Below are 25,089 nucleotides of genomic sequence, written 5' to 3'. Positions count from 1 at the left end.
GTTTGAATGCATGGTTGATAGTCAGAAATTTGAATGAGAGAGAGTGAGACGTTTGAATGTGTGGGAGACAGTGAGATGAATGAGAATTTTGGATGAGTCACAAAATGTGAAGTTTAAGTGAATCAAATTGAGAAGATTTAATGAGTAAAAGATATATATCAGTGACAGTGAGAAATGTGAATGAAGGAGAAAAGATGATACATTTGAATCAGTGGAACGTAGTGATATATTTCATGATTGAAATTCAACTGAAAGTATTAATAAGCTTGAGAGTCTGATAAATTTGAATGTGTGGGAAACATTAATGGTTTCTTTAATGAGAGAGTGATAAATTTGAATAAGTGAGAGACAGTGAGCTGTCTAAATAAGTGAGAGGCATTGAGCAACTGAATGAGTAAGAGAGAGTGAGGAGTCTGAATGAGTGAGAAGCAGTGAGAAGTCTGGATGAGTGAGAGGCAGTGAGAAGTTTGAATGAGTGCGATAGATAAAAAGAAGTTTGAATGAGTGAAAAACAGTGAGATGTTTGAATGAATGAGACAGTGAGAAATTTGAATGAGTGAGAGACAGTGAGAAATGTCAATGGGAGACAGTGAGACATTTTAATGGATGAGAGTCAGTGAGAATTTTTAACAAAGAACAAAATAAAATTAAGATATACTGATAAGAAAATACAATACAATTGTTGCGTTGATACATATGACTCTATGTTGGTATTATCTTCATTATAACAATACACTATTAGACAAAAAATAATTACTACACCTCAAAATAAACTGATAAAATAATTTCCATTCAGGGGAAAGTTTATTAACAAATTTTCACGGTTATCTAGTAGTTACTGTACTTGTAATTACTGTACATTTAAGGTTTGAAGAGGGAGGTGAACATTAATGAAGATAAATATCCTTACCATGACTTCCTCTGAGAGGTAAATAAAATAGAGGATTCCATATTGTACATTTACAACGTATAAAGAAATTCTGTTCCTGACAGAGAAGGCTACAGACAAAATTGTCGTCCATTTCCTCGCTTATTTTCCTGCTTCTGTTATTGATACTGTGAGAATACAGCGGACTCTGGTACTTGAATCAGTAAAGTAGATGTAAGTATATGTTCCAAACATTGCTGCAAATGTTTTAAACTCTATAAAAATTGAAGACATTATTACAAAAACAACCCTTGTCAAAATTGCTATTTTCCAAGAGAACAATAAAAATAAATAGAACAACATATGTCAGCTGTTTCCGTACAACTGATGTTTGTCATTGTAGATATTGCACCTGACGTGTGTCATTTTTGGATTCTATAAACATTTGAAATAGTAGCAAATGTGCCCTTAACTCAATTTCATTAAAAATGACTAAGGATGTTTTTATAATAATGTCTTCAATTGTAAGGGGACATGCAAAAGGATACGGAATTGGTGAATAGTGCTAAGGTATCCTAATTTAAAGACAAGTAGGCATCATCAGTTCATTGACCAAATACAGCTCAAGTCTAAGCAGTCTCATAACTAAAACACAGAATTCTATATACTAAAAAAAAAACCTGAAATATGCATGCAACTTGTAGTAAAAACTGTTGAAATATGTGCTAAAAACTGAAATATATGCTTTGAAAATTAATTTAAAGGTTTAATATAATACGATATAAATTAAATTAGATCAAAGTAATAAGTGTTCGGAAGTCATATTACACAGAAGACTATTCTCCCATCAGTAGATAAACATTTTTGTGTTCATTTCTCCAATAAATATTTTCTGCTACTTTTTTCTTTTGGCATGTCGGCGATTATACTTGTAACCAGAGCGATTCTGTACTGCTTCTTCGCTTGATTGTGCAGTAAACGTTGTTGAAATGAAAATTTACACTCCAGGAAACTTCATTGCCGCAGGTGTTTAAATACAATCAGTTTTGTTTGTATGAAATCAGAGCGCACTAGCAGCATTGTTTTTGCAGCAGTTCCACGAACTCAACAATACATGACTATTGTCGCAGGTGTCTAAATACGTTCATTTTTGGTTCTATGAAATAAGAGTAAAAAGGTGATATATTGTAAGTCTGAATGACCTTAGGCGACGCCTATTTCCGTCCTGGCTCCTGAAAAATTACACTTACATGGGTAGTACGTATGTATACAGAACAACAGCTTTCTTTATGTTAAAGTGGAAAACGACCGAAATTATATTTTTTTTATACACTAGCGACAAGTACCCATTGTCATCGCAGCGATTTCTTGTCGTCAAAGTAATTAAATCATTTTATTTCTGACATATTTTTTATATTTCTTGGAAATTATTCTCATTCTTATCAGAAACAAATTTTGAAATTAGATAATAAATCACACAAAACAAGGAAATATATTAATATATGCATTTAAATATGCAAAATAAAAATATATATATGCATTTAAATATGCAAAATAAAAACATATATGCATTTAAAAGACAAAACTCTCGAAATATGAATGTATGCAAAATAAAGTTGGCGTCACTCGAATGTATTTAACCTTTATCGGCAAAGAGCCACTTTTATTTTTTTAATATGCCAAATCAATAAAAATATGCATTTGCATGAAGTTCCGCGGTCTACTCATAACGAATAAAACAAAATTATTGCAGTCCTTATGTTGTTACATTCTTGCACTTAAGATCTTCGCCTTCAATCGCATCATCCAAATGCATTAATTCGTCCAGACGTTAAAGCAGTACGAAGATAAACAAATAAAACATAGACTGCATTATGCCCTTGAGAAAACCACTTTTTCCAGGTCAGTTACACCAGAAATGCAACCATTAGTTAAAATCTTAAGATACACTTTTTTCTCCCCCAACTTCAATTTGCTTTCTCTTATTTATACGTCATATGTGGTAAATATATGTTCATATTCCAGACTGATTTATATACCGATTCCATCCCATGATTTCTTAACGTGTTAGTAATGTTTATTAAAATACCAGTTATACTATTATAGGACAGAAATCTCAACTCACACGAGAAACAATTTAGTTGCGTTTCCATCCGAATGCTATTTAGGTCTACCTCAAATTAGATCTTTAGTATAGTGCAACCCAGCATTAACTAAGTAACATTTTATAAAAGATCGTAACCTTAAATAATTTTTAATTCATCTCATTATGTATTTCATTGACGCTTGTAACCTTTGCATTTTTGATGTGTTTTCCTTCCCGCAAATATACAATCCGCAATTTTTCTAAGGAACTTAATTTATATTTATTCTATTTGCCCAATTTGATTTTGGTTTAATATCATCATTATACGCTAAACTGCCTAAGAGAATGTTTCTCCTACAGATCATGTTTTAAAACTATTCGAACATTTATCTGGTTTATCTGTTAAGAGTCTGTAGTTATTAAATTATATTGACAGAAGTATATCCTAAATTCCGTATATAGTTCTTTAAGATAGGATTATTATAAAGTAATGTTGAAATAATATACTTTCTAAATAAATTGAGCAATCAAGATCAACTAAGCGTCTATGAAATACGTGAAGAACGGCATTTAGTTATTCCTTGCTGAAACAAAAATGTCTCCATTTTATGATTCAACAATTTAAGCTTTGAAAAATAAACAGACGTATGTTAGTCATTTGGCTTATATATTGTGACTTTTATTTCAACTCACAACAATGAAATTTTATTCTTCCAACAATAATTCCTTTCTACAATTCACCTTAAACGCTCTCGTCAACAATAGAATTTTCACTCAACACAGTATTCGTTATAGCACTCCACTGACGGCAATGACAATTTACTTGGACTATTACGAACAACAATGAACTGTTAATCTTAACTAATATTTACAAAGCACTATTTACAAATCAGAACTATCAGTTCTCAGTTCACAGTTCTTCTATCCCAGTCACTCGAGTTCACAGTATCTCGAACCACAGACCTTCAGAGACAGTTCACTGTACTCGAACTCAGGTCCCTCCAACTGCGGTCCACTGCACTCGAACTCAGGTCCCTCCAACTGCGGTCCATTGCACTCGAACTCAGGCCTTCGGATGCTGATACAGTTGCTGACGCACACTCGAGTCGAACTCCGGTACACAAGACTGGCTTGCTTGCTCTGGCTTTCTCACTGACTGGCTGACTAATCAACTGAAAACTGCTGTCATTCCTTCGCGACCGTAATTTATAACCACAGCGACGTAGCCTCGAAAGTTCGAATTCGCGAGTCTTCCACTTCGACGGATTTCTCGGCCTCTCTAGGCAAGCAGAAGATGCGCGCGCAAACTCCCTCTCCACTCTCTCGCCGCGCGCCGTCCCAAAGTGCTCCGCGCGATCTTCTCTCTTGCGGGACGCTGGTCGTGAGTTCGAATCTCACGTCGCTGTCACAATATTATACATTTTCTAAGTTTTAGAAAATTGTTTTAAATCTTCAAACAAATATTTGTTTTGGCACAATTTATTTATTTTTATTTTATTCATTTATTTTTACTGGCAGAGTTAAGGTCATAGGGGCTTCTCTTACATTCTACCAGGCCACAAAGTGCATAAGCAGTGAAATTTAACAAATAGTGAAAGAACAAAATACTAACATATTACAGAAAATAATAAAAAAAATGAAAATAATATCATAGGCTAATAGAAAAAAAAAGTAAAATACAGAACTAAAGACTGGAATATAATATAAGCAACTAAATTAGTACAAATATTTAACAGCGAAAACGTAAGGAAGAATACAACAAATGAAATGTAATATAATACAAAAGAACTCAATTAAATAAAAGCCACAATAAAAAGGCTATGATGAAAAATTCATCTGGTGGTCAAGAAAGTTCAGTGTAATATTTACAAAACTGTTGCAGAGAAAAGGGCTTATAATTGAAGGAAATCTGAATTGAAAAAGTGCACTTTTATTTTATTTTTGATACTAGATAATGTCCGACAGTCTCTGACATGCTATGGTAGAGAGTTCCAGAGATGAGCTGCAGAGACGGTGAAAGATGAAGAGTAGAAGGATGTTCTATGTTTAGGAATGGATTGTGTCATATGGTGTTGTGACCGAGTATCTATTGTGTGATATGAGGACAAATATTGAAAACGAGAAACTAAATATCTAGGGTTAGAGTTCTGAGGATTATTGAAGGGTAATGTGATACAGTGAATAGTTCTTCGCTCTTTGGATGGACTCAGGACAGCATTGGATGGGAAGACAAAGACATCGAGAAAGCAACAGATGCAAGACCTTCAGCCAAGTCTCTTGCAGAAGATGGCGAATCTTCAGCCAAGTCTGTTGAAGACGAAGGCTAATCGTCCCAATCAGAATGTGTCCCCTCGCCGATAAAGAAAGTTCGATCAACTGTCTCCCTTACTGATGAGATGAAAGGAAGGTTATTGCTTTTTTTTTCAGGATGAAAGATGGAAGTCCTAAGAAGGTGACAACAATTCAAGCTCGATTCAATACGTACACTGGCACCAAAACGTACTGGCACACTCAATGTTTTCCCTGTAAGGTCTGTATAAAGGGCAAGTTTAAGAAAATACTATTTTTGTTCCTTAATATAATGTAAAACTAAAAATCTTTCACAGAAATCACAACACAAAATTATTATTTACAAAAGAAAATTCATTTTCTGATTTCAAAAAAAGTATTGGCACATTATACTAATGCATATAATAGGTCTCTGTAATGTATTTTCAGTATTCTGTATGCAAGCTATTAGCACGGTTGACAGCTTCCAGACGTCTCGGCATTGAATGAACCAAATTTCTCGTCATTTCAGGGGAAATTTCAGATCATACATCCAAGAACCGTTTTAAACTCTTCCTTATTAGATGGGCGGCGCTTGGCCCTTTCTCTTCCAAGATATTCCCACAAATACTCATTAAGATTCAAATCTGGGCTCTGTGGTGGAGTAAGAAGTCTTTTGCAGGCATTATATAGTAGCCACTCTCTTGTTTCTATAACAGTGTTTGGGGTCGTTATCTTCCTGCAAATGGAAGACCCCACCCAGGCCGCCGACGTTGTGCACACTGTTGGACAAAATATCCGGCAACACACCAATGAAATTCTATTGATACATTTATCCATCAATAAAGGCCAGATTTCTAACTCCCGTGGATCCCATGCAGCTCCAAACCATAACATGCCCACCTCCATGTTTTACTATTGGAACTATGTGTTGTAATTCTGTGTTGGGTTTTTGACACACTTTCTTCCGTTCTTCAAAACCGAACAAGTTTAACTTCGGCTCGTCTGAAACTGACAATGTCCCAGAATTCCAATGGCTTTCCACAGTATTCCTTGGCAAACTCAAGGCGTTTCTTCCTGTTTACCTCGGAAATATATGTTTCTTTTTTTCTGGAAGACCTGCCATGAATATCAGCACTATACAAGACATTCCGTACTGTTTGAGCACTTACCATCTTGTTACATGTTGTTGCGATGTCAGCAGCTAAAGAGGCAGCACTTCCTTTAGATTTCTTTCGGACTGAACGTATGATGGTTCTTTTCTCTCGATATGTGAGTTTTCATGGGCGACTAGATCTTTGCTTGTTTCCTGTATTTATGTGTTATACATCTTACAGTAGAGAAGCTTATAGAAAGCATTCTACCTGTCTGTAACGTTTTCCTTGTGAGTGCAATAACATAACTTTATCTCGAACAGAGGATGAATGTTCACCTTTCTTCGGTCACGTGTTGACAATAGGCCTATTGAACACTACCACACCACACTTACAAATGACTGGTAAATAACCCTTAGTGATGATACAGAAACATGATATTGTGTTTAATGCAGTTTAAATGAAAGAAACGTACGATGCACAATTTTTTTGGAGATTATAATACTGTATTTCAATTTATAGAAAGTTTGTTTATCATGTCGTTGAATAGTTTCGTAATTAAAATCGTTTAACTACCTTATCTTTGTCCATATATATCAATTATCTTAAATTGAACCCAGTACTACAGCAAAATGGGGTATACTAATAGTTTTTGGAGCCAGTGTAAGTAACTTGCTACAAATCAAACTCGTACGAGGTGGCAATAGACAAGACGTGTTTAACAGATTGCGCTATCTGATATTCTCAGACTTCGAAAATGCAGTAAACGTGGGTCATCTCATTCACGACTCCGACATTCAAATTGGGTCAGACAACGCGCAAGAGAGCTACAACTTAAAGATTTCAATGCATCCCACACATTCGTTGCTAATTTTAAGCGTCGCATTCGTATTACTAATCACAAAATAACTGCATACGTCAATCGAAAAGCTTTGCAATTGACAGATGCTCTAGTTGCACAAGCATACTCACTTTCCACGACAATACGAACACTTGTGAACAATGGGAATTACCCACCCACTGCTTTATTTAAATGTGTGCAAAGTGGCTTCAACTATGAACTGACTGGAAATCGTTCGCTAGTCAGAGTTGGTTGTGGTGACATAGTGAAAGTAGCGCGATCAGTAAGTGCAGCTACATATTCCTAGCTTCACATTTACGCCTATTATATCAATGTCTGGGATTTTGCATGACAAGATGCTGATTCTGTTTCAAGAGTCTACTGGAAAATTCGGTCCACGAATGACACAAAGTTTGTTACAACCTCCTAATTTGAATATAAAGTGTTCTATAAGCGGCAAGATGTCAAAAATTGACTGTACTGTTTTCGTTCAAGAGGTACTTTCCGAACGTACGCCTATAAATGAAGAAGCACTTGTAATTCTAGACCAAGGGGACCTTTCACAGACCATGCGACTATACAGGGAGCTCTACTGGATGGTAAATGTTGAATCATCGAAAATATACCAGTGAACTGCACTCGATATTGTCAACGATTGGACCAGTTTGGTTTCCGCCCGATGCGCACTTTAACAACCACATTCGTATCAGGCTCCTAATTTCGACATACAGAAGCGGAGCAATGCCATCAAGTTGATGTTCATTATGCACAATCAATGCAAGTCTCCCCGTTAAGCAGGACTTTGGTAGTACACGTTCTAAACCAGGCATGAGGTCAGAGAACTATACTGTTTTCGAATCGCCAACCAAGTTTGGTTTTCGATCCCGTTTGCGAGAATGTGTTCATTTCGAGTCACCGGTATGAATTCAATGTTCCTGAACGCTTAGTTTCGAGCATTTTCTGGACGATAATTCTATTCGCCTAAAGTTTCACTATTGTAACAATTGAAGAGTGTGATCCCAAAACGCATTAAGTCCATTTTTATGAAAGGACTGGGCTAGTTTTATATCCGCCAGTCTACGGACTGAGAGAGTTTTCAAGTGACATGCACAATAACACAACCTTTTAGACAAGCATTGGCGTTATTTTGGAAGGAAGCATGCTTAAAATACGACAGGGCTCAAACATAATCATATATATATATAATACGGGGCATAATTTCAGGTATGTATTTCCCACATATAGACAATCAAAATAGTTCATTACAATATGTGTCCGGAAATGCTTAATTTCCGAGTTATGGCCTTCACAATATTGAAATTCACCGGAACGTTTTTCTCTCCGCAGGTCGTTGTCATTACAGAAGATGTTCAAAATGTCCACCTCCTGCTTCAATACAGACCTCACATCGATGTCTCATTGACCTGCGAACACGAGACCAAACTTCAGGAGTATTGCGTATGTCCTCAGAACATGCCACAATTCGATTTCGAAGGGATTCCAAATCAGGCACCGGAGACGAATAAACCAATGATTTTAAATGGCCCCACAAGTAGAAATCGAGAGGGTTCAGATCAGGTGAGCGTGGAGGCCAAGCAATTGGGCCACCTCTACCTATCCATCGATCAGGAAACCTTCGATCCAAGTACCGGCGAGCCGTACGACTGAAGTGTGCAGGAGCGCCATCATGCAAGAAGTGAAAGTGTTGACGATTGATCAGTGGAGTGTCTTCTAAAACATGAGGTATGGTGTTTTCCAGGAAGTTTGTGTACGCCTGCCTCGTAAGTCTGTTTACAAGTACATGGGGTCCAACTAATCGATCACCAATGATACCGGTCCACATGTTGAGGGAGAACCGCACCTGGTGATGAGATGGTAAAGTTGCACGTGGGTTTTCATACGCCCATACATGCTGATTGTGGAAATTTGTTATGCCATCTCGTGTGAACTGTGCTTCATCTGTAAATAATACTAAGGCGGCAGGAAAGTTCGGATTTACACCACACTGCTGCAAGAACCACTGACAGAACCTAACTCGTGCAAGGTAATCTGCTGGTGACAGGGCCTGTACACGTTGCAAATGATAAGGATACAATTGATACGTACTCTTTCAACAGTCTCCAGACAGTCGTATGAGGAACATTGACTTGCAACGCTACCCTTCGTGTGCTGATAGAAGGAGTCATGTTCACAGCCTCCAGAATCTCCTCCTGTACTTCTGGAGTTGTAGATCTTGGTCGTCCCCTTCCCAAACCAGGAGAGTTAAATTTTCCATACTCGCACAGACGGTAATGGAGACGTACAAATGTCTTCCGATCTGGACATTGTCGCTGTGGGTACCTCTCCTGGTACAAACGACGAGCCAGCGCAGCATTGCCGTCCGCCTTACCGTACATGAAGTGTATCTCTGCCAGCTCTTGATTTGAATACATGTCGCACAATCTAACGCCTACACAACACTGAATGTAACCCTCGCCTCGGAATGAACTGTCAGAGTGCCCTCTTAATGTCTCCTTTGACGGCAACGACCTGCGGAAAGAAAAACGTTCCGGTGAATTTCAATGTTGTGAAGGCCATAACTCGGAAATAAAGCATTTCCGGACACATGTTGTAATGAACTATTTTGATTGTCTACATGTGGGAAATACATACCTGAAATTATGCCCCGTATTTTTTAAACAACCTGTATAATGAAAATGAGCGCGTTTTGGGATCATACTCTTCAATTACATAAACATAATGGTATACAAAACGTACCGAAGTGAATGATTTGAGTATAAGGCAGTAAAACATTAGACGTTTCTTTTTAAATTAGATAACATGGGTCATCTCATTCATGCTCTTGTCAATGATGTATAAATATTCAACATTTCTTTCGGACAACTCGAGTACTTTCCTTGTTAGGTTGCCACGGAAATACTTACTTCATATCCAATGAACTGAACAATGTGGAGGGGCCCATTCTTGAACACAAGAGAGTTCGCATAGCCTATATAACTTTATTAGGAGAGGTTTATTATAATCCATCGGTGTGTTGTAATACACACACACACACACACACACACACACACACACACACACACTATATAGCCTATATACACACAGTATACATATACAAAATTCAGTTTTGCTTTGACGTGGACGTGAAGCAGACGTGCGCACAATACATGCGTAACTGTAGAAAGTTATTACAAGCTTGGCTTTACTTACATACAAATGGATAAATAACGCTATTTACTAAATATTCTCATGCAGTTATTTTTTTTTATTTTTATTTTATTGAGCTTCCTCAAATTAGAGGCTGCCATTAGACAAAGCATACAAAACAATATAAGAACAAATAGATGATGAAAGATAAGAGAGTAAGAAAAAGGTAAACAAGTAAACAAACAAACAATGGAAATTTACGGAATAAAAAAAAGTTACAAGTAAAGAAGCAATGAAAGCTAATAATGGAAAGAAAAAAGATAATGGTGCGTCAGATTTTTCAGTACACTGAATTAGAGTTCATATAGGTGGTTTCGTAAAAGTTTCACTGACTCTCTAATTATGAGGAGGGCTAGTTCATTCAGAAACTATTTGTGCAGTCCTAGGGTCTTACAGAATTGGGAAGAGAAGTTAGGTATCGTTCCTCTTGCTCCAAACATCAATCCCGTAACACTGATATCGTGAAGTTGGTATTTATCTTTATAATACGGGATGGTTGGAACGTAGATTGCTCGTTTCTCCTCATGTACGTCTTCAGGCTGTCCTTTATACGTTTCAAATATGATGGTGGGGTCGATTATCATACCCTGAGACAGGGATTTGCTAATGGCGATTATGTCAATTCGTCTGTTACTGCCATTGTCGGCAGTTCCGTGGACTTATTCATAGACGGTGTATTTTAGTTTTCTAACGGCATCGGCCAGTTTAGTTCTAATTGCAAAGTTCCTATGTATTCGCAATATTTCGCCATAAGGGCAGGCTCCCAGGGCTTGTCCAAGGGTTTCTATCTCACTGAGGCATCGCCTGCAGTGGTTGTCCTGAGACCTACCGGGTATGCTCTTACAGCACTTACGTTGCAGTCATTTTGATAGCCTCCTTCCATTCACCGCTAGTCATTCCATCGGGCTTAGTTATCCATTTGTTAGAGGGAGTGAATTCACTGTACAGAATAACGCCTTTTCCCTTTTGAGGTAAGTTGCACCATGCGTTGTACTCTCGCTGGCGTAATTCGGTCCTAATTTTTCTGGTGTTTATTACTCCTCTTGTAGAAGTTAGGTGTGCAGTTCCATCGATTTGAAGATTGTTCAATGTTTAGCTTCCTCCATTAGGCATCTAGTGTTGTTTATATACATATTATTACACATATTCAACTTCATGCAAGAGTAGACGTGTTGCAAGTAGGCTTTCCAACGTGCGCAGAAAATACCTAAGCCTTTAAATTTTTTGTCGGAATGTAACATATTGTGTGGAATATCTCCAGGAAGTTGTAGGATGTCCTTAATTGAGCTTTTAATAAGAAGATCTAAATCTTTGAGGAATTTGACAGGTCATTTATCAGGAGGGGTTGTTTGAAAAGGGTATACATGCTTCGGACAAATGAAGGAAGAAACCACGTTGTATTTTTGGTAAGGTTGGAGCAAGGGTGAGGTGGTCAGACGTTCTAACTGAGATCGGAGGGCTTCCATAGTTCTCGCGGAGTCGAAAACGGTTTCGTCATTGTAAGTTACTCCAAGATATTTGACGGTTTCATTGATGTCTAATGCGGGCACTACTGTAGTGGAATCGAGGTACTACTAAGATTTCAAATCATCCGTCCTCACCACTGGGATCCGGAATTAACAAAATATAAAATATGATTTGTATTTTTATTCACCATTGGAGGTTTAACAGGTGTTGTCTTAGCAAATTCATCAATTGATATTGGGAAAGGGAAATTAAACGAGCAAAATACTGATTCGATTTGTACATGAAAACAAAAATTTACGTGCTAACATATAGATGATAGTGTAAAATTTGAAGAGAGGCCTTCAGAATTTCCATTACAATCTTCTGAACCTCATAAAAGGGAATTTTAAAGAATTTAAGGATATTACATGTTAATTTTGGTAAACAACTCCTCGCTCCAAATAGTAAGCCTGCAACATCCCAGTTGTAAAGCGAAATGCCATATTTTTCACTGAGGTATGGAAGACAAGGTACATATTTAGCTCGCTTGTCATCATTTATTTGCAGTGCTTGATTCATGTCTCGTTCAAAGCAAATCGTAGGGTCTAAGACCATCGCTTTCTGGGTTCTTCTATTGATGGCAATTATATCGACTCTTCTATGAGAATCATCTTCAGACACACAATGAATCTCCTCATGTACTTCCCATCCTCTGTTTCTTAGCAGGTTGGATATTGCTGTACGGGCACGATGGTGTGTTACGCAGTAGTTCTCCCTTCTTACAGAACTCTAATACATGACCAAGTGTTTCAGTCTCGCTGCAGCCGGGATGACAACGGGTAATACTGAAGGTTCTGCTAGGGACAGATCTCACTGCGGTGACATTGCAAGACAGCTTGATGGCAGTGATGTATTCCGAGGACGAAAGACACTTTTTAGAGGAGATCCAGGAGTTGGCTTTGGAGCATTCTTCAAATGTACAAACACCTTTGCCTTTATGTGGGAGCTAGCACCATGACTGGAATGATTGTTTTCTGAGAACTTCTCTGAGATGTTTTCCTTTAGTTTGAGGAGTGACGCTGTTTGGAGCAATTTTCAGGCGCGTGAGAGATGTTTTTTTCTCATCTTCTAGATTTCTCATGTGATGTAGATGTGCATCATTCATGTGTTCCAGTCGCCTACCGATGTTATAGTGTTGAATATTGGCTTCCCATTCAGCTTTCAGAATTCCAAAGCCTCTTACGTATTACCAGTTCACCAGTTAATCCTTAAATTGGCAAAACTTCATTTCTTACACTAGTTTATTAAATCGTGTCGGACTATAAAGAAAACAATTATCACAATGTTCATATTTTATATATTGTACAATATTATAGTATTGTGAAATTTTAATTAAATAAATTAATCATTAATTTCTATAACACTGAAACGGAAAGTCATGAAATTTCTAAATAAACACGAATATTAGTGTAATAATCGTATTACAGAAGTTGTTTCTGCCGCTCTGTTATTACTCGTACACCCGCAGAGTTGCTCAGGATGGTTTGACCTTACCTGGGTCTGCCTTCTTCTTGGAGCTCTTCGCTCTCGTCTTGAAGATCGCAGGGTCGAGGTGGTTATACGGCATGTCACACCAGTCCACGCTCTGTGTGAGTGGGTTATTCACATCGGATTGGAGCAGATGCGGTGCGATCAACACGAACATTTGCACAGCCCACGGTGTTAGGTCCATGGGCGTGAATTTGAACTGCCACTGGGGGAGACCCTGGTGTACCAGCATCATCCGGAAGTACTGCGTGAATTCTGCAGACAGGTAGTGCCACTCGAAACTTCTGTCCAGCAGCCAGATCTTGGGGTCCCCTCGTTTTAGATCGGATTCGCACTCGCTCTTGTCCATGTACACCAGACACACCTTTCCGATGCCTTGGCAAGCGTCCAGTTCGAAGATCTTGCACTTGACGCCGAAGTTGGGGCGCTGCCTGGGGTGGTCCTGCTCGCTGCAGATCTCGATGTCCAGCAGCGTGGGGCATTCCGCATCGCCCATGCTCTTGACGCCGGCCAGCCGTCGTAACTCAGACAGAGAGTTGATCTTCATGTTGCCGATGGGGAGCACCTCGCCTTGTGGATATTCTCGACCATGGCTTCATTAAAGATCGGACATTCTCTCTCCTTTCTTCGTGGAAGTTTTGTTCTTGTGAACTTTCTACCCGTGCTCAAGCAGGTATGCTACACATTAAATGAGAAAGATCTCTTCTAACGAAACAGAGTTAGGAAATGATCCCAGGATGGAGGCAGCATTCCCTCGCTGAACCGCTATTCCAATGCGTTGACGAATGAAATTGATACATCTAGGATCGCCGGTACGGGACAATAGGCGTGTACCAATTTGGGTGAGTAGATCTTTAGCGTCTCTACACCACGGACCAAAGGTCTCAACTGCAAAAGCGACGAAGATGTAATTTGATGTTAAATGTTCATATTTGCGTCGTTTAGCATGATAAGCGGATTCAGCAGCAGATGCGGCACAATTGACAGGAGATTTTAAATGGGAAAGGGCTAATGTATCTACACATGTAAAATCCCAGATGAGTGATTTACCTTTGGACCAAGGAATTAATGTCAAGTCGTCAGGTCGTTTACCATCCGACCGGCTAATACCAGATGGTTCGAGAAGAATTGGAATGTCACAGGAGGTTAAAGATCTACTAATGATGTTATTAATAGCAGAATGTCTAGGAATGCGACCTTTACTTCTGGCACAGCTTAAGGCATGATGTCCAAAGGAATCCACAGTCTCTCCGCATATACATTGGTGTACATGGCAAATTTTGCAGCCCAGACGCAAAGCAGTAGCGATTTGGAAAGATTTACCGTCCATCAAGGTACCAACATAGGAGGAAGGCAGAGCATGGAGCCAAGATCCAGATTCCTTCTCGTGGAGAGCTTTAATACGAGCGATGTCCTTGTCAGATGTGAAAGAGGATATAAGAGAATCAAGTATTTGACCTGCAATAATCTCATCCCAGGCTTTTTGAATGGCTGGATTCTGGGGAGGAGCAAAGTTATTCGTTTTTTCGTACCACTTATTTAAAGCTTCAGGAACATAGCAAATGTCGACAGCATCACTGTAAATAGGGAAAATAAATTTGATGAAGTCAATAACGCCAAAGACTGAAGATAAAAAAGCTAGTATACAAATATCAGTAAGTGTACGAATACCGAGGCCTCCTAATTTAATTGGGAGAGAAGCCTGTACCCAACTGTCGTTGTCAAAAGAAGTATTTAAAATAGATTGTAAAGACTGCTTTAATAAATCATCTGCCTGCTGGAGAAAAGTAGGAAAAAGGAATATGGGTGTAGTTCTTAAAAAATAAGTGAATTTAGGGATTAATAGGCAATTTTTGACAATGAAATAAGAGACTTGGGGGTGAAAATGTTCAAGACGACCAAACAGAGTTTTCAGGAGCTCCAATTTTTGAGTAGCTATTTCATCAACAGAATCTAAAAAGATGGGAGAACCCAGGACGGACAGATTTGACTTTGTGACAGTTTTAATGCCAGGAGCAATATTCTGGAAAGAAGATAAAATATTTGGGTTAATAGCAGAACAAAAATAAATTTCACATTTATTAGGATTAATCTCAAAACCAAGTTCGGACCCAAGATGAATGATTTTCTGTAGATCACAAAGAACATCATGGGAATCTCCAGCTAAAGTCCCATCATCCAAATAAAAGAGATTTAAGTCACTAGTTAATTTTTGGATGAGGGAGTGGACTGTAAGACTGAAGAGTAAAGGCCCTAAAGGGTCTCCCTGCTGACAGCCTGTTTGTGATAAAATAATTTTGGAATTAAAAAATAGATTGGACGAATATCTATAAGACTGCCAAACAAAAGGGTAAAAGCTGGGGAATTTTTCTAAAAAAGAGTTTAACATGATATCACGTTCAATGCTGTTAAATGCGTTCTTAAAATCTATCTTCAATAGAATTTTATCTGAGTTATCATAAGTATGTAAGAAGGATCGTACAGAGTGTATAACAGATTCACAACCTTTAGGAGAACCAAATCCTAGTTGATGAGGTCGAAAAATATGACCACTTTCAATCTTAATAGCGTGACAAATAATTTTAGAAACAAGGCGCCTGAAAGTATTACCTATTGCGATTGGGCGTATGCCACCGCCAGGTTTATTAACTGCAAGCAAAGAGGCACCAAATAAATTTGTACGTACATTATCATTTAATTTACCTTGAGACAAAAAATTGCAGAGATTAGTTATGGATGAAAGATGCTTTTTACCAGAGTCACCAGCTGAAATGGACACTAAATCAACTAGATGCTGAGGTCGCAGACCATCAATACCAGAAGCAGATCCTTGAGGGAAACTTTTAATGGCGTGTAGGATATCAGATTCAGAAAAAGATGGGTGATTAGCAGTAATAACAGGAGCATCAGGAAAAGTAGATGGTCGAGAAGGAGGCGGGTGTTGTGATAGTAATTCTTCGTAAGTAAGTTGATTGTATTCAGCTATCCCCATATCGGATGATAATATACGAACAGCGTTGCGAATGTCTCCTTCAGCAATTTTCCTCTCTATGCGTTGCGCCAGGGAGATATGTGGTGACTTCTTAGTACGAATAGACTCTGTGAAAGAAGGATTTTGAAAATTGTTTATGTTTTCCTTAATCTTGGAGATTAGTGATTTATTAGTAGACTTTTCAGGAACACGAAGAGCAATGTAAGCGTAAAGCATTAAATTGACCCAATGGGCTTCGGAATTAAACGATATACAAAGGTCAATCAAATGTCGAAGTCGGTCCGCAGCCAATGGGCGAGCTCCCTTGGGGATTCTGCGTATGACAGCAACAGATTTCTTGCACTGTATGAGTATGGAGTGAAGCTCTTCGTGGGTGATATTTGAGGATGGAATTGCATCTTGAATGTCAGAATGCACACGTGAGTGATGAATGCGCAGACCACGAGTACCTCTAAAAAGTCTAGTATCACCTGATGGACAATGTGGGCACGGAATATATTCAACAGGTTCAGTGATAGCACTAATATGTGTAGAAATATCAGAAGAACTTCCTGCTGCAGATGGGGTAATATCCAGCGAAGAATCTTCTGATGTATGACATCTCGAAACGTGGGTATTGATGCCTCGATGAGTAAAAGATTTACCACATAAATTACAAGTCACAGAAGAAATGTTAGTAGATTCAGAAGGAGTACACAGAGGGATGTTGGTTGACATCAGTGATAAATTAAAGTAAAACGCGTAAATAAACTAGACGAAGACGAAAACTGAATGAAATTAATTAGTTAATTAATAATTGTAAGCACTGTTGCTATGTAAAATCAACAAGTCTGTAAAGTCACTAGAAAACACACTGAATTTCTTGAATATTCACATGACGAAAAACATTCCTAATACACACATGAAGAAACAAAATAAGTAAGTCTTCAGATAATCAAGAGTTAATCCAGTTAAGGATATTAATCACATAATAATAAACGTTTGAATTGAAAGAGAAAACAAAGCACACATTATTAAATCATGGCCTTCTTTGACTACTTTCTACTTTTTTACGAGTAAAAAAATCATTAATTAATTATTGATTATTAATTTTCCCACGCCAATTTAACAACAGCTCAGTTTGCAGATGATGTTGCTGTTCTGTGCAAAGATTCATGTGAAATGGCAGCTAATAAATTGCAACAGTTTTTACATTTAGTGGATGTATGGTGTAACAAATGGAAAGTTAAAATGAACCCTAGCAAATCCAATGTTATTCAGTTCACCTACAAAAGAAAAACTGAAAATCAATCCATCACTCTACAAGGTGAAGAAGTATCACATGCTGAGTCAGTGCGGTACCCAGGTCTGTACTTGGACAGAAAATTGACTTGGAATACACATACACATATAAGCAACCTAGTGAAAAGACTCCACATATATTATATCAAGTTAAACATCTGTTGAAGGGTTCATCACCACTGCCGCTACACTTGAAAAGACATATATTTCTCATTGATCAGACCTATATGGATGTATGGCTGTGGTATATGAGGATCTGCATCCAATTCCCAAATCAGACGAATTCAGACAATACAGAACCGGGTCCTTCGTCTAATCGTGGATGCACCCTGTAAGCAATGACAACCTACACAAAGACTTGAACGTGCCTACAGTTGAATCCACCCTGCGCAGCTCTTACATACGACTTCATCACTCAATGGTTAACCATCAAAATGAAACTGCTCAATACCATCCCAGAACAACTTCCACCGCCTCGCCAAATAAGAAGATTAAAAAGAAAAAGACACTCAGATCTGTTGTTTGAAGATTAATATTTTTGTTTTGTTTCACATATTGCCAGAGGACAGTCATAGTACTGCAACCTCCATATATGTTTCTTGTGTGCTTTTATAGCACTGTATTTATAATTTTTAAGCACAATTGTATTGTATATAATTATATAATAAAGTTTTCTTATGATTGAAAAAAAAATGTTTTCTATTGTTCTATTAAAATTATATCATATAGCCTATTAACCTGTTGTATCCTATAGGATACATTTATAGCATATAGCATATTAAACTGTTGTATCCTATAGGACACATTGTGAATTTAAGGATTAAGTTAATTTTATGTGGCTCAAAAACGGTTCTTTACGATCCTCTTTGTGTTTCAATGTATTATTATTATTATTATTATTATTATTATTATTATTATTATTATTATTATTATTATTATTATTATAACACATCACTATCAGTATTACTGGTCTAGGAAGCAAGAGCAAGCTACTGCAATGTATGATCCGAAGACTATAGATAGACTATTCTTACGGTGAAATAAGTGATGAATTAGCGACATGTGAGTCGGGACAGCACATGACGGGCTTTGACAGTAACTTCATGATTAATTTCCTTGCACTAGGAATGGATAATAACCTGTCACTTGAGGTTAGCGGTAATAAGGATGACGCCTTTCAACTATATCCACCATGATGTCTTTTTGTATTTGTGCACATTATGATGAAATGTTGTGACTACGAGTATGATTATTTCAATATGAGATTCTACGCTTTACTTATAGGTCTATGTTAACATTGCTAGCTACAAATTTAACTGACTCGAATTCTATTCCCAGTAGTGAGTTGGGGATTTAATTCCCATAGGATGTAAATATTATTTTAAACTATGGTCTTCGCTATGCAATAGGTTACAATCGGGAGTCTTGTAGCCTATGATGCTCAAATGCTAGGGCGCTGGTTTCCCACCCAGGCGGCCCGTGTTCGATCCCCGGTCAGGTCGTGTTGAATTTGTTTTGGATAAAGCAGACTTGTACAGAGCTTTTCTCGGGATACTCCCATTTCCCTTTATCATTCCACCAATACCCTTCACCTTCCTCTCATTAATCTATCATCTGAAATAGTGAAAATAAATTGGAGTGAAGTCTTGGGAACAGTACGAGCTGACGACACTGTTATTACGAAGAAGGGCTTGGGGTCCCGGGTCCGTGAGGCTATTCGTGTGCGAATGAAACCTGATTATCAGGGGCTGAGGCAGGATGGTCCACCTGTCACCGTCAGATTTGCAAGCCATCTGTCGGACTTAGACCATCACCACATACATAAGGAGCACAATGGGTCAAAGACTGCCTAAGTGTACGGACAAGTTCTGGATCCAGCGCTCGTAAAGTTAAGCCAAGCCTGCTGGCTATGAATGTCTAGTATTTGTCTATAACTCTCGCAATAATATGGAACTGACCAAAGAGTTCAATTCTAGAAGAAGATTGCGATGATTGTGACAATGCGGTAGGCTACATAAAACTTGTAGTAAACTGCAACTACTTGATTAGTTCTCGATGACTTCAGATCAATTCTAAGGACTACTTAGCGAAACATGTCCAAGTTCAACAGCAGTAGCATGCTGATCTTCCATCCAGGCGGTCCGGGTTCGGTCTCCGCCACATCGTGATGGAATTTGGTGTGAAAAAGCAGACTTTGTAGACGATTTTCTCGGCTACTCCAGTTTCCCTCCTATATTTCACCATCACTTTCTACTTTAAAAATGAGTTGGAGTGAAATCTCGGCAGTGTTACAGGTAGTACCGATTTACATGCTTATATATACAGTACTGTAGAGAGGACTCAGGACTTTGGACCTCGGTGGTTATTAGGTACACGCCTGAGGATGGGAACTAGCCCTAACAGGACTGAGGAAAGATGTCCCTCCTATTAGAACGAATGCCGACCGGGTTACCTATTGTATTGAAACAATCATTGTAAATAGACTACAAAATGAGTCCATGTAAGCTGAAGTTTATGGATTCATTCCGGGTCCGGCCTTCGAAATACAGGCAGCCAGTCAGGTAGGCCATACAGATAAAAATTTGTTAATTGTCTTACTTGCTTATGACATATGGAAGACAGCTTACTATGTATATGTACGGGTACACTTCATAATGTCTCATTCAGCAACTACTGGAAATGTCAGTATATTCATTTACTTGCTATAATTATCTAGAAACATAGGTAATTATGTAATTAATTATGAAATAAATATGTTCGCGAAAATTTGTTTCGAGTTAATTTATGTAGCTCAATTGGTGTATTGAAACAAATTAAATCACAAGAGTAACCTAATTACCTTGGATTTTATTAAAATTATTGTAGTTCAAAACGCCTACCAGCATTACCGGACAAGGATACTGAATTCCATTGTCTTTCTTTTGACCTACTTTTTCGACTCTCGAAATTTGTGTATTAATCACACAAACATGTCAGCGATTTTGTACATGTATGTCAAATCTAATAATTACACTGATCGACGAAGAAAATATTTTTATTTCCTACTAACGTAAATTCTGTTTCATTTTACTGTAATGGATGTGCCAATTCCAAATTTGAAATCAGTTGTTTACCCAAGTCGTCAGGTTTTTTTTCAGTTGAGAGCTAATCAGTATATCTGTCCACAGCTATAGAGTAACCGTTAGCACGTCTGACCGTAAACGAGCGGACCCAGGTTCAAATCCTGGTTAGGTAAAGTTATCTGGTTGAGGTTCTTTCCGAGGTTTTTTCTCAGCCAATCGAAGCAGAATTGCTGCGTAACTTTCGGCGTTGGATCTCGGATTGATTTCGTCATCATAATAAATTACACTTCCGCTATTTCATTATCATCTCTATTTCTTTCCTAGGTTTCGGGCTTGCTCCGATGCGGAGTAGGCTGCCGGCAGCCGCCGAACTTGGACCTCGTGGATATATGGTCATTCGTTGTTGGGCAATGAACTTGCGGGTTCCTTAAAAGTCATTTGTAAGTAAGAAAGATATCCATGGTTCTTTTGCTACATTGCTTTTGTAAAAATATAAACAATAATTAGTTCAATATGACACGATTGAAATTAGTAACATAAACAAATTTCTCTCAAAAAGTATAATGTCACATTATAACATAACAGACACTTTAAAGGAACACTGTGTTCAACATTTATATTTATCAGTGAAACCTGTTCAAATCGGAACCTGAATAATCCGGAATCCTGTCTATTTCGGAACAATTTATTGGTCCTGACGAAATTTGTATTACGTATAATATGTCCTGAATAAAACGGAAACTGTCCAACGCGGAAACAAACTATCTGATACTGTTCAAAACAGAAATAATATTTTGGATACACTATTATAATGTAAACTATATTTTGAAGCAGTGTGTAATTTCAAGAAATGTACGAAATATGTCTAAGCTAAAAACAAGTTTTCTTTGCAAAATTTAGGGAGTGCTAGGGTGGAATTTTAGTTGTGGAAAATTCAGGTGTAACACTTTGAGAAATAAAGGCCGTCTCATGAGTGAGTGGCTTGCGGACATTAATGGTGCCATAAAAAGGAAACAGAAAACCGCTGGTTATGTAGAAATAAATGAACTGTTCTTAGAGTGAGTTTTTCATGCCTTTTCAAAGACCGTGCCAATTTCTGGATCTATTCTGCAAAACAAACCCTTGAACTGTCAAAAAAAAAAATAGATAAGTCAGAATTCAAGGCTTATAATGTATGGCTCCTAGACCAATAAATTAAATAATGTGAAGTGATATACAGTACACTATTACAGTATAGCGTTAGATATTAAATTTATTATGATTTAATAGTGTTTAATGAGTGAGTTACGATAACATTAAACAGAAAATGAGATTTTTCTTCAATATGATTCACCACTGGAATAAGCGACAGAAAACTGATTTAATGTCAGTAGTGTTAAACGAAATGTTTTGTACTTCTTGTAGTTTGCGGGAATGCCATTTTGTTTTTCAGTTATACAAATGATAAAATATTGCATTTTAACTTCACACCTGAATAATACGGAAACCTGTCCATAACGGAAAAAAATATCGGGACCATGTCACTTCCGTCTTGAACAGGTTTTACTGTATATACAGGGTGTTTCCGGGCTGGTGTTACAAACTTTCAGGGATGATGGGAAGGGCATATGTATCAATTTGAGATGAGGAACCCTGGTCCGGAAATGACCGAGTCGAAAGTTATAAGCAAAAATAGTTGTGTGGAAATGGAATTGTAATTTCGCACCACGTGCCCTCCTTCCCTTAACCTTTGGAACAGTCGTGGAAAGATGGTATGGGCCGGATGTCTCCTACGTGGGTACTTAAAAGCGATACAATCTGTGAGCTTGTCTACTGTTCCCATTGGCTCATCCGTATTCGAAAATCAGGTCTGCTTATTCCGCTCTCGTGTACTCCTCCATTTTACTAGGACTGATCGACTGGACACTGCAACTTGTACACATACACTGTTGTCTACAGACGTGTATATCAGGACCGACCATGTCCGTTACACATTACGCTATCTGCATTGCTTTAGTGTAGTTTCCTGTCCCCACCCCTCAGACAGCGCACTGAATAGAATACTGTAAGTAGACAATGTAAACAACGTCAGATGAATACAGTATGTGCAAGGTGTACAGATAAATACACATAAATAAGGTGTATAGAGGAATAAAATTATTTCATTTCCACACAACTATTTTTGCTTGTAATTTCGACTCGGTCATTTCCGGATCAGGGTTCCTTATCTCAAATTGATACATGTGCCCTTTCCCATCATCCCTGAAAGTTTGTAACACTAGCCCGGAAACACCTTGTATATACAAAATCTAAATTATGTTTTTCCACCGATTTTTAAATGCAGTAATAGTTCTTCTGTAAGCTTAAGGTTTTAATTTATACCACGAACAAAAGCTACAAGCTGCAAGATGTCAGATGTGTTTCATCAAGAAATAATGAGAAACAGATTATTTACATAAGTCTTTACTTATTTTCTTCAGTTCCCCTGCTAATTCTTGTATCTTCTTGACTACAGTGTTTCTAGAAAAATATATTTCTTCGTACTTTCTTATATCATTGGGAGATATCTTGGCTACAGTGTCTAGATACAACTCTTAATGAAGTGTCCATGCAGTTTTAAGGAATTTATCATAGGTAACTGATAATGGTATACATTGTTCATCAGATATTGTAGTCTGCAAAATAAGGAAAGTGCATAATAAACTGTTAAGGTATAATAATTGATATTTAAAAATTAGAAATGAAAATTAATACAATTCGTAATAATTTCATATTGCCTACTTTGTTAAATTGCTACTCTTTTTTTATACAAAAATAAGTCTCCATTCTGTGTAAATATACTATATGTTCTCTTGCATGTAACCTACTGTATGTACGCATTGAACACACTTGGCCTACGGCTTCCACCCGTATTAGTAGACTAGCTCGTTCATCTGGTATGTTCTTGTCTAATCTGCCGACGAGAGCTATAGGCACAATGAGTTTCAAAGCGCCTGCTCTTATGGGCATCAATTGACATGACTGCATTAGTGGAATCGTTGATTAGTGTTATCTTTCAGACGGATTTGAAATTTATAAATACATATCGAGATACTTTAAATTCAGTGTATGGTGACTAACTCGACATTATTTCATCTCGTTAATTTTTTATGAATCAAATGTTATGATTACCTCGATATAAAACTCTGAATTTTGTGACCGAATTTTTCTTACCGAAAGGACAATATCTTGCTTGGTTGCACTGTCATTTTTATCCAACATTTTTTATACAGTTAGTTCAACATGCGAAAATGGCACAGAGCATTATGAAAAGCAAATAATATTAAATGGCAAAGGCAGTAAATGGAAATGAATAGCATACCTATATTTTATAGAATGCTAGCCGTACATTAAAAGATAGTGCGGAAAATTCAACGCCGGTGTTCGAGTCACTGACCTCGGAGTCAAGTCCAATGCATTATCATGGTACATTAATCAATTACACAGACTTCTCCAATGCAGTTGGGTACCTACATGCATCTTAGTGTGCTGACGTGCAATGAAATAAAATGGTTGGGAAGAGATAGTGGGAATGAATGCAATTGTTCGAATCGAGGTGAACTCTGATAAGTATAGCTATTAATTCCAGTACTTTAGTACAGAGTACAGGTTGTCTACAAATTTGAATCATATTTAGCATTGTTTAATTGTTATAGTATGTTTTGCAATTAATGTTGTTAATTTTATTATTCTATATTTTTTATTTCAGTTACTATGTTACATTGATTAATTCAATGTCTCCATAATATATAAGTTAGCACAGAATGAAGTGCATAGCGTTCTAAGCATTATTAATTATTGGTTATTTAACGACGCTGTATCAACTACTAGGTTATTTAGCGTCGATGAGACTGGTGATAGCGAGATGATATTTCGCGAGGTGAGGCCGAGGATTCGCCATAGATTACATGGTATTAATAATAATAATAATAATAATAATAATAATAATAATAATAATAACAATAATAATAATAAAAATAATAATGATTTATTTTAGCTGGCAGAGTTAAGGCCGAAAGGCCTTCTCTTCCACTCAACCAGCACTCAACAACTCACCTTACGGTTGGGGAAAACCTCGGAAAAAACCCAACCAGGTAATCAGCCCAAGCGGGAATCGAACCCGCGCCCGAGCGCATCTACAGACCGGCAGGCAAACGCCTTAACCGACTGAGCTACGCTGGTGGCTAGCATTATTAAAGAGATTCAGATTTAATAAAATAAAAAAATTAAAACTTAAAACTTTTTAAAATGTTAAACTGTATTTAAAAAGCTAATGTAACTTGGGCTGTCATACGGTCCCATTTCAGCTCGCTGTTCGCCTTCATCGGCCGCAGTAAACGTTGCTTAGTTTATGCCTTTTTAAGTTTTGTGGATATGT

Source organism: Periplaneta americana, chromosome 9 (assembly GCF_040183065.1).
Source record: "Periplaneta americana isolate PAMFEO1 chromosome 9, P.americana_PAMFEO1_priV1, whole genome shotgun sequence".
NCBI classification, from domain to species: domain Eukaryota; kingdom Metazoa; phylum Arthropoda; class Insecta; order Blattodea; family Blattidae; genus Periplaneta; species Periplaneta americana.
The sequence above is the reverse complement of the archived record's forward strand: the minus strand, read 5'-3'. Positions refer to the sequence as shown.